Genomic DNA, 11,604 nt, shown 5'->3' on the forward strand with positions numbered 1-11,604 from the left:
TTGACTCCTTCCACGGAGAATATGGTATGCCCCTCCTGCCAGCTTGTGGGTGTGTCTTGTTGGTGTCCAGGGCCATTCCCTTCTCCCCAAAGTAGTAAAACAGGACTTAACACCTGAGAATGTCAGATGCTGCAGAATGTCGGATGTGCCCTGAAGAGCCTGCACCAGTACTGGCAGGTACTCTGGGTCTTGCCCTTTGGGGCTGAGCCCGAGGTGGGTTTTGTCTTCACTCCTTTCCCCATAGGGGGTCCACCACCATCACCTGGGCCCAGGCAAGAACTTAGAGTGTGGCAGGCAGCTAGCTGCAAGGCAATGCCCCTGTGGAGGAATTGGTTTATTCATTCATGGACAGGAGGAAGGGAAGGCACAGGACCCCTTTTCTGCCTTTGAAACACACCTGTTCACTGCAGCTGAAAGCACAAAGCCTTCTCAAGGCCTTTTTCCACTCTTCTCTCCTGGGAACGGGGGGGAGAAGTTGGCACACCAAAGCTGGTGTGCCGTTGAGGTCCTCTCAGAAGATAACACTACACCCCTTCCCAATGTGGATAACTCGTGTACCCTAACAAGGGTTGGGAACCAAGAGGTCCCTTGTATACTCTGACTCTCACCCAGCATGCCTGAATAACTTTGGAGAAACGAGGCTTCTTTTTCAGTGATGGGGGGAACCGGAATGGCTGGGTGATCCTTGCACGGTGCCAATAAACTGGACATTTCCCCGCATTTCTATAGAACACACAGCGTGGCTAGAATTTTAGTGAACAAAACAGAAATATTTCCAGGAATCAGAGCACAGAATGGGACTCCAAGGCTTGGATTGTTTCCTTAATCTACAAACAATGACTTAACCTTATTTATCCCACTTTAAGTACAGATGAAGGACAGAAGAAAATTTCTAAATGATTGTATAATCCTTTCTCAAGTAAGTCCCAAGACGCTGTCTCATTTTTGTCATACAAATGAAGTAGAAGGAGATATGGTTGCCATTTCACAAAAAAAGTGACCCGAGGTTTAAAGGCGCCAAGGGCATGGGCCACAGAGAGGCGCGGTTTAAATTTGTCTTCGAGTGGTTTCTTCCTACACTGCCTCCTGCCCCTCAAGAAGGGTGGACGGGGATTGCAGGGAGGTTTTCTGCCTAATGATGAACCAGAATGTTGTGGAACCAGCATCCCCACCCTCAAATGCTTGGCCTGGGAAACGAATCTATTGTGTTGACTCTTTTAATATCTGGTCTGAGCTGCTATGTGTACAGTTTCTCTAAACCCGTGTGTTGAACAGGGTGCCAAGATGCTAAGGTCCTTCACAACCCCACCTAGTCCAGGTGTCTGCGAGTGATGGACGAGGGTCTCAGGAGAGGGTGTGCCATCCTGTCCTTCATTGGCTAGTGCATGTATGAGCCCCATTTTTGGTCCGTATCAGTGTTACATGTCACATAGGCCAGAGAGCTCCTGGCTGCTTACGGTGAATAACTTTGACTCCAGGCTCTAAAAATAGGCCAGAGAAAGGGCCATCTGAAACCCAAATGCTTGTCCCTGTGGGTGCAATCTATCCAGACACTGCGTGGTTACTATTCTGGAGTGTGTTTCTTTCTCCTTTAGCATGGCCTCCCCAACCACAAAATCACGGCCTCTACAGTGAGGGGAGACTAGGACGCTCACTCAAGCCAACCTTTCCACCAAGGCCCCTTTGTTCTATTTCCCCCCAAAGATGCCATGCTTTGAAAGATAGTGCCTGCCAAGAAAACTGCACTAGGTCATAACTGATATATTTTGCTGTTAGTTTTATTTCTTTCTAAAAAATCAATCAGAGGCTATGCCTGCCCATTTAGAGATTTGATCTAAATGGTAAGAGGTGTGACTTGCTGCTTTTATAAAGGGGTACGGCTTTGTGGATACCTGTGGAGTGTTTGGTTTTTGTGCATGCTGTAAAATATACACAACATAAAATGCACCTTCATAATGATTTTGAAGTGTATAGTTCAGGGACATCAAGTGCCTTCACACTGTTGCATAACCATCGCTACTGTTTCCAGAACTTCTTTTACCACCCCCAACTGCAGCTCTGTACCCGTTCAACAAATCCCCATTCCTCCCAGCCCCTGGCAGCCACTGTTTTACTTTCTGCCTCCAGGTGCTCTAGGTACCTCATACAAAATGAGTCATACAGTATTTGTCCTTTGTGACTGGTCTTTTTCACTTTGCATAACATCTTAAGGTTCGTCCATGTTGTAGCACGTATCAGTACTTTGTTCTGTTAAGGCAGATATAGTCCACTGTATATGTATATACCACATTTTGTCTATCTACTTGCAGAAGGCAGGTAGGTAGGCATGAACAGGGCAGGAATGATGGGACAAGTCCAGAGGGTCACCGGGGCAGAGCACCCTGCGTGCCTAGCAGAGGGCAAAACTGTAAGCCCGTGCTTGAGCATTAACCACTTCCTTGAGCATTAACTTCTGGAGATGACATCTGGGCCTCGAGATGCGTTTTAGTTCCAGGCCCAGAAAAGCAGGAAAACCAGACAGAGCAGAGTGACCGTGCCATGGCTGACGTCAGGACCAGCTGCAATGACTAACGACGCCCTCCCCTGGTGCCAACCGATCCATGGAGACCACATTCTATTGGGGTCCCCCCGTAAGACCTCAGATAAAAGGCCCCAGAATGGAGGACCCATCTCTCTCCGTCTCTGTGTCTGTCTCTCTCTGTCTCTCCTAATCCAAGGGCCCTTCTTTTGCTGGAACTTGTTTCCTGAGCCCATTTCTCTACAGGCTCACTTACTTCTACCTCTGTGACTTTTTAAATAAACTTTCTCTTATAATTTGAGTCTTGGCTCTGAATTTTTCTTTTAGCCAGAGCTCAAGAACTGAGGTTGCTGAACCAAGGCTAACACCTGGTGCCATTTTTTCCGCCGCTAACACAACTCATTCGTCAATGGACACTTGGGTTGTTTCCACCTTTTGACTATTGTGAATAATGTGTGGAGTTTTAAGATGCTGGAGTTCTAAGTTCCTGAACATAGTGCCTGTGTGAATCCTGAGGACAGAGACCCCAGGTTGGGAACCTGGATTTCTCCCAACGTAGCATTTATGGACAAAGCAGAGTCTCTGAGGGAAGCTATGATGGTCTCCGTCCCCCATGCCCACCCCAGCTGCTCTGAGTGCCTCCTGCTGGGCTTTACTTCTTAACTGAAGTGTCTAGAAAATTGTATGTTTTCTCCACAGCATGATATTTCATGAAGCTATTTTTATAAATATAGCTTTATTACCTTCACCAGAATCCTGTGTCCTGGTACCTGGGTCCTGTCAGGGGTCTTGTCCAGCTACCCAAGGCATAAAAGGGCTTCAAGCCCTCTCGGAGAGCCCATCCTCCAACTACAGGCTAGTCAGGTCTCCTAAGGTGACTGCCCTTTCAGGGGTGGAAAGTTCGGAGATGAATTGGATGTATGATGGAGGAAAAGGGCCAGAGGCCTGTTGACACTGAGTTTCCCCACCCTAGAGGGGCTCTTGGAGGGACTCTGTGTCCTGCCCTGCCATGTGTAGTTTGAGAGGTCGTGCTGATCATTGGTCTCCACTGATGAATGGCCTCTTGACTTTACCAAGACCATGCACCACTCAACAGACCAATGCGAGCTGGAGGCGGGCACCCAGCCTGGACCCCACAAACCACAACCTGCACAGCCCTATGCTGAGGACTTTCTCTTGGGGCTTGGAGGACGCATGAGTTGATTTGGGTTGGAATAAAGGGAGGAGTTGGCAGAGTAGGATGAGAGCCCCCCTATCATTAGTCTACTGTGTATTCATCCAAAAATCAAGGTGAGAGCCAAACCGAGAGCTGGATGGACAAAGCATTGCTATTAAGCTCTGTACCTTTTTGCATCCATTTCCTCAGCTCACCCCTCAGAAGTGCCACTGAGGAAAGATAGATGTGAACCAAATGGGCTTCGTTACAAGCAAACAATGTTGAATCAGCAATAGATTCCTTGTTGAATAATCCAATTATTTATGTTTATGGCATTTTATTGTTGATTTTATTCTCTCTTTACAAAAGCGCTAGATAATCACTGTGGAAATTTTATAAAATTTAGATAAAAAAGAAACGAAAATAAAAAGCACCCAAGTCTGACTATAAGAGATAAGCATAGAGTCATTCTTTACGCATATCTATCTGTATGTTTAAAATGTTTTTACCAGCTTTTTAAAAAAAGATTTTTTTTGTTTATTTTTAGAGAGAAAGGGAAGGAAGGGAAAAAGGAGAGAAACATTGACGTAGGAGAGAAACATTGATCAGCCGCCTCTTGTATAAGCCTCAACTGGGGACCAAACTCGCAACCCAGGCATGTGCCCTGACTGGGAGTTGACCCAGTGACCTTGTGCTTTGCCAGGTGACCCCCAACCAATGGAGCCACCCGAGTCAGGGCAATGTAACATTTATTAAGGCATAATTTGCAGACAGTAAAAATTTCCCATTTTTGTTGTATATCTTGATAAGTCTTAGTTATTAGATAAAATTGTGTAACCACATTTACACTCAAGATATTTCCCGAAGCCCCCCCCCCCCCCGCCAAAATTCCTGGTGCCAATTTGTAGTCAGTCCTTTTCCTCCACTCCCAGTCCCAGATAACCCATCTGATTTTGGAATGTCATTTACACAGAACCATACAGTGTGTAGCCTTTGGTCTCTCTTTCACTTAATTCACATTTGTGAGATTCATCCATGTTATAGCATGTATCAGTAGTTTGTTTCTCTTTATTGCCTAGTGGTATTGCATTGCGTGGGCATGGGCTCATATATTGCATTTTTTGGTCCCTTCCTTAGCTGATAGACATTTGGGTTGTTACTAGTTTTTACAAATTTATGAATTTTAAATAATGCTGCTATGAACACTCAGGAGTGGGTTTACTGACTGTATGGTAGTGTATGGTTTAACTGTAAGAAACTTCTAAACTGTTTTCCAAGGTTGTTGTACCATTTTGCATTCCCATTGGAAGTGTATGAGAGTTCCAGTTGTTCTTGCCTACACTAAGTAGTATCAGCCTTTTATAAATTTTCCTGATGATTAGTGATGTACATATTTTCATATGCTTATTAGGCATTCTATATCTTTTGTTGTAAAGTGTTTTCAAGTCTATCTTTTAAAATTATGATTATATTGTAGACACGTTAGTACAAAAATTTGCCCTAAATATAAGAGGAACTTATCACTAATAGATGATATTCAAACCCATCAAGAATGGGTTTAAAGTAAGATCACTGGACAGAATGCGATAAACATGGGAGGATATTTTAATAGGTGGTTAGGGATGGCCCCTCTGAGGAGGTGACATTTGCACACAGGAATGAATGAATGAAGTAAAAAGAGGGAGCCATGTCAATTGCTGAGCAAAGAACAAGCCAGAGAGAATGTCATGTGTAGATGCCCTAAGATAAGGAGGAGGATCAATGAAAAGGAAATTAGTGCATATCAATAGAGCGCTGAATTTCAGTAATTATATTTCTGGTCAACTCAGAACATTTACTGAGTTCCTGTTATAAGCCAGGCACAGTCCTAAGAGCTTAGTTACTTATTCCTCCCAACAGACCATAGCTCCATGCAGGGGCTATGTCTATTTCACTCACCTTCGTGGACTCAGATGTAGGACATTATCTGGTACATCGGACGCACTCAATAAATGTCTTTTAAATAATAAAATGAGCAGATATTTACTAATATTCCCATATTATAGCTATAAAACTGAGACTCAAAGAAGTTAAGTAATTTATTGGTCATATAACAAGGAGGTGCTGACGCTTAGATTCAAGTCTCGGTTCCTCTGACAAGGAAGCCAGATTTTTGCCTCTCCCTCAAGCTACTATGGATTCTTTTTCCTATATTTGGGAAACTGGGGTTCAGAAAAAAAGAAAGAGGCTCGCTGGAGTTCCCCTTTAATCCTAAAAATATAACCAGTTGACCACAGGCTCCAGACTGCTGTTTTGGCTACATGATCACATCTCCACCACATTCAGTGGCTGCCAAAGATTTGAAATGGAAAGAATACCAGACGTTTAAGAAAAAGGTGTAAATTTAGTTTGATCCAACACTGTACCAAGCCTTCAAGGCAGCCAGGGGCTGAAAGAGATCCTTTCGACTCCTCTGCATGTGGTCATTGATGCGAGGAAAGCTGCCGGGCTGGCTGTGGTGTCCTGCCTTGAGCTGTGTTCTCTTGCTAGCTGCAACGCCCAGAACTTTGAATCCTGTCACCAACAAATGCTGCTGTTGTCATGTGCAAGCAAACAAATTAATGCGGGTGGAAAAACCCAAGCTTAGTGATTTGGGCAAATTAGTCTGCCACATGGCCAGCGGCGGTGCTAAATCACTCTCTGTTTGAGGAGTAATCATTTCACACCCCACTCTGTCTCCCTCTCTGCAGGGAGGTTAGAATGGCCAAAGCCAAGCTGGTTCAGTGACTGAGTGACCTATATTTATGTGTTTTGACCGCCCCCAAGGAAAAGCATTTTGCATAGCGTATTTTGTTCATTCAGAGTGCTGTCCAGCAGTCTTTTGAAGCCGCCTCTGATGATCATGATCGCTCCCCTTTATTCTCCTCTAGTTCATGTCTGTGGAAAATGATTCTGGTACCTATGCTATAAGTTATGGGAAATATTGTGAAAGAACTTTGTGTTTACTTTTAACTTTCTGTCACAGTAAGTAATTTTCCTCCTTTTGCATCTTCATTCTGAATGAAAAGTTTCCAGACAAAACAGCCATCTTCCCCCCAAAAAGGTCTACGGTAAGCTGTGTTATCATCAACATAACTGCGGCATTCCCGTTTCACAGATGGAAAATTGAGTTGTGGAGAAGTCAAGGCATTTCCTTGACATCCTCAAAGTTCATAAGTGGTGAAATCAAAACAAAATTTCAGGCTTTGTGGGTTGTAGTCCAGTGTTCTTAACACTAAACTAAATTACCTACTTGGTTAGCTCCCCGCTTTTAAGTGGGACAAGTTAGACAAAATTTAATTCTGGCATGTGTACACTCAACAAACCTAGCGTCTGTTGAATCTAAGAACATGGGGGCAGTGAGCAGAGATAGAAAAGAGAAGAATCATCATGTGGGATAGTGCTTTCCTGGTGGAGTATCAAGGTTGGCCACATAACCAATGGAACAGGCTGGAGAGACTGAGTGTCAGAAAAGGGTTCCCATTTAAACTTGAAATGAGTCTTAAAGACTGAGCTAGAGAAAACCAGGTAAAGAGGAGGGTTTGAAGCAGGGAAATGATGCACTCAGATCTTCATCTGTTAAAGCTCACACTGGCAGCAGGTAGAGACTGACTTGGAGGGAGATGGAACTGGAGACCAGTGAGGTAGGAGTGAGTTATTTGTGAGAATCCAGGTGAGAAATCCCAGGACTGGCTAAGGCTGTAGAGATGAAGAAGAGGTGGTGAGTGCAAGAGATGTTTGGGAGGTCCACACAATGTTACCTGGTAACTGGTAGGTTGTGGGAGGATGGGTCATCTTCTAGGATACTTTTAGTTGCCATTCACAGAAATCTGACTCACGCCAGCTTAAACTAAAGGGATATATTGGTTTCTAGAATAGTAAGTGCAAAGGACTGGTTGATCCAGTGGCTCAACAACGTCATCAAGCACCCAGGTTTTCTCTATTCCTCTGCTCTGCCACCTATTGTGCAATGTGAACTTCATCCTTAGGCTGGCTTCATGGTGCAGCTATCAGCGATCAGAGCCACAAGCTTTCTTGTTTACATTGAGAGAGTGAAAGAAAGTGAAAGGGAATATATCTCTTCCCAAGACTTTCTCCTAAGAGAACAAAGTAACTTTTCACAAGGAGTCTGCAAACTCTTTGGTTCAATTTGGGTCAGACATCTATTTTTGAACCAAACCTTGTTGCTAGGGCAATGCCATTTCTTGAATCCCATGATTTTCCAATGGGGTCCTGGAGCAGTTAAAGGGGCTGAGATTTCAATGATCGATTTAGACTAATCAAGGTCCATCCCTGGAACTAGAGCCCATCTCCAATCAAATTAATCTGGGGGAGGAGATGAAGACCGTTGGGAAGTTGTGTCCATTAGAACGTTTTTCAGCTGTAAGAAACAGAAAACTCTGAATCAAATTGGTTTAAACACAACAACAACAAAATCATATGAGATAATAATCTCACATAATTTTCCACTTGGCATCTTCATTGTAGGTTTATCACTATTACCTACAGGCTACCTCTCCTCCAGGTTGTGCAGTTGGGGTTGGCAGATGCCATGACAACGTCCAAAAAAGGAAGAACATGGCCTCTGCCAGTATATATCTTATAGAAGCAAGAGAGTCTTTCCTAGAAGTTTCCACCACACCTTCCCCTACATAACCTTGGCCAGAATTGTGTAACATACTAGCATTGATTAACTTGGATTGTTGTACTCTCCCCTGGGGCTGAGTAGCATTAATTTCCCTGAAGCATGTAGCTATTCAGGGGTAGGTAGATGCATGTGAACAGCAGCAGAGTTCTGTGGGGAAGGAGAAAGGGAGTGTAGACAGGTGCTGGGCAGGTAACTGCTGCAGAAGTTAACCAGGAGGAGTCTAGAGGGTCTTCCAGGATGGCTGACTGGGTAATTGTGGCACCGTTAACTGAAACAGAGGATTTGAGGTGGGGGGGAAGGTGTGCTTATTTTTTCACTTCATGAATATGAGATGCCAGCCAGGCAGAGAAGTTTATTTATTTTTTTTTTTTTTTCGTTTATTACCCATTTTATTTTTTATTTATTTATTTTTTATTTTTTTTTTTTGCTTTTAATTAATTTATTTACTTTTTAAATACATTTGTCTCTGCCTTCCCCCCCCTCTTTCCCTTGCCCCCTCCCACCTTCCCTCCCTCAGCTCTTCCCCTTTGGTTTTGTCCATGAGTCCTTGCTATATGTTCCTTGACTTTCCCCTTCCCTTCCCTTTCCCTGCCCCCCTTCCCTCTTGTCTCTGTTGATTTCTTTTCCTTTCAGTGTTGCTGGTCATATTTGCCTTGCTTCTTTGCATTGTTGGTTAGGTTCCGCTTATAGGTGAGATCATATGGTATTTGTCTTTCGCCCCCTGGCTTATTTCGCTTAGCATGATGCTCTCCAGTTCCATCCATGCTGTTGCGAAGTTTAGTACTTCTTTTTTTCTTTCTGCTGCATAGTATTCCATTGTGTAAATGTACCATAATTTTTTGATCCAATCATCTACTGATGGGCATTTAGGTTGCTTCCAACACTTGGCTATTGTCAATTGTGCTTAGGCAGAGAAGTTTAGATGGTAGCTGCACGGAAGGGTTGACCACCATTTCTTAAAACCTCCTATTCTCCTGGTTTCCAAGACACCAAAGTACCCTGTTTTATCCCCTACCTCTATGGCCTTCCTTCTCAGACCCTGTTGTGGGTGGTTCTGCTGCCCTCCTTCCCTGGAATATTAGGATTCCTCAAGGTTCTGTTTTAGGTCCTCTACTTTTTAAAAAATCATTAGTATATTTCTTCTCCTGTGACTTGAATTGTCCAAATCAGTCACTTCAGAGAGCCTTCATTTCTCTTCTGAGTTCTAGGCCTCCTATCTAACCACACTCTGGGCTTTTCAATCTGGACTTTAGTCTCTCCCCACCCCCATAATCTCTGTAGGATTCTCTCCATTATTTGATCACCTGGAAGGCAAATAATGTACCAAGTAGTCTGATTTTAGGCAAAGAGATTGGAAAACAGATTGTTACTAGTGTGTCTAGGTTGCTTTTAGCTGTGTTTGACAGAATACTGCAAGAAACAGATGAGCTTAGAAAAGAGTTGGCTGTTTTATAAGCAGGGATGAAAGGGAAAAGAGAGAATCAGAGGTTCCAGGACTGACAGAGGGGAAAGACGCAACTGTTGTTCATCTTCAATAATGGAGAGAAATTGAGAAATGCTTTTGAGTTACAAGGCTGATTAAATCCCATATTAAAACAGCTTTGGGACAGGCATCAGATCAGAGGCATAAGCCATGGCTTCCAATAAGTTCTTTGCTGAATAAAATGGTTCAGGGAAAATAGGCTAAGGGCATGCAGTCCAATGCAGGTTTGATACCTTAGCAATTATGCCTAGAGAGGGGCACATTTTGAAAGAATTATAGCTGTGATGATTGGCACATGGAGCTGACTAGGATCAAATAGGTAAAATGCTTTTCAAGTTTCAGAGAGAGTTGTGTAGCTAAGATACACCAGCTTGGGGTAAATGATCATGACTGCAGGACTTCTGGACAAAGTGGAGGCATAGGTAGAATTGCTTCATTTCTTCACACAACCAAAAAAAGGACAACAATAAATTTAAAACAAAAAACAACCAGAACTGCCAGAAAACCAAACTGTATGGAAGTCTGACAACAAAGGAGTAAGGAAGAAACATTCATTCAGGCCGGTAGGAGGGGCAGAGACAGGCAGCCGGAGCAGTGAGGACCGGGCTGGCGAGGCAGCGGCTGGCAGATCAGGCAGTCCCACATTTGCGTGCAGATAAACCAGGGGGAACAACCAGGGAGTGAGACAGACCATCCAACCCAGGGTTCCAGGGCTGGAAAAGAAAGACTCAAAACCTCTGGCTGTAAAAATCAGTGGGGGTTGCAGCAGTGGGAGAAGCTGGGAGAAGCCTCGCAGGAGAGTGCATTGGAGAGACCCACAGGGTCCTAGAAAGTACACAAACCCACCCCCCCTGAGAATCAGCACTGACAGGGCCCAATTTGCTTATGGGAGGCAGGGGAAGTCAATGAAAGCCGTCAGAGAGCTGAGCAAGCGGCATTGTTTCCTCTCTGACCCCTCCTCCACACAGCATCACAACACAGTGACCTGGGTTGCCCTGCCCTGGAGAATACCTAAGGCTCTGTCCCTTCCAATGTAACAGGTGTGCCAAGAAAAAGAAATATAGCCCAAATGAAAGAACAGATCAAAACTCCAGAAAAAATACAGCTAAGTTATGAAGAGATAGCCAATCTATCAGATGCAGAGTTCAAAGCCCTGGTAATCAGGATCCTCACAGAAATGGTAGAGTATGGTCGCAAAATGGAGGGAAAAGTGAAGGCTATGCAAAGTGAAATAAAGGAAAATATAGAGGGAAACAACAGTAATGGGAAGGAAACCAGGACTCAAATCAATGATTTGGGGCAGAAGGAAGAGATAAACACTCGACCAGAACAGAATGAAGAAACAAGAATTCAAAAAAATGAGCAGAGGCTTAAAAACCTCTGAGACAACTTTAAATGTTCCAACATCCAAATCATAGGGCTGCCAGAAGGAGTAGAGGAAGAGCAAGAAATTGAAAATTTATTTGAAAAAATAACAAAAGAGAATTTCCCCAATCTGGCAAAGGGAATAGACTTCCAGGAGATCAAGGAAGCTCAGAGAGCCCCAAAGAAGTTGGACCCAAGGAAGCACACACCAAGGCACATCATAATTACATTACCCAAGATTAAAGATAAGGAGAGGATCTTCAAGGCAGCAAGAGAAAAGGAGACAGTTACCTACAAAGGAGTCCCCATAAGACTATCAGCTGATTTCTCAAAAGAAACCTTGCAGGCAAGAAGGAGCTGGAAAGAAGTATTCAAAGTCATGAAAGGCAAGGACCTACATCCAAGATGACTCTATC

The sequence above is a fragment of the Pteronotus mesoamericanus genome, unplaced genomic scaffold (genome assembly GCF_021234165.1).
Source record: "Pteronotus mesoamericanus isolate MK-2021 breed Mesoamerican mustached bat unplaced genomic scaffold, CSHL_Meso_final contig_24, whole genome shotgun sequence".
Lineage (NCBI taxonomy): Eukaryota > Metazoa > Chordata > Mammalia > Chiroptera > Mormoopidae > Pteronotus > Pteronotus mesoamericanus.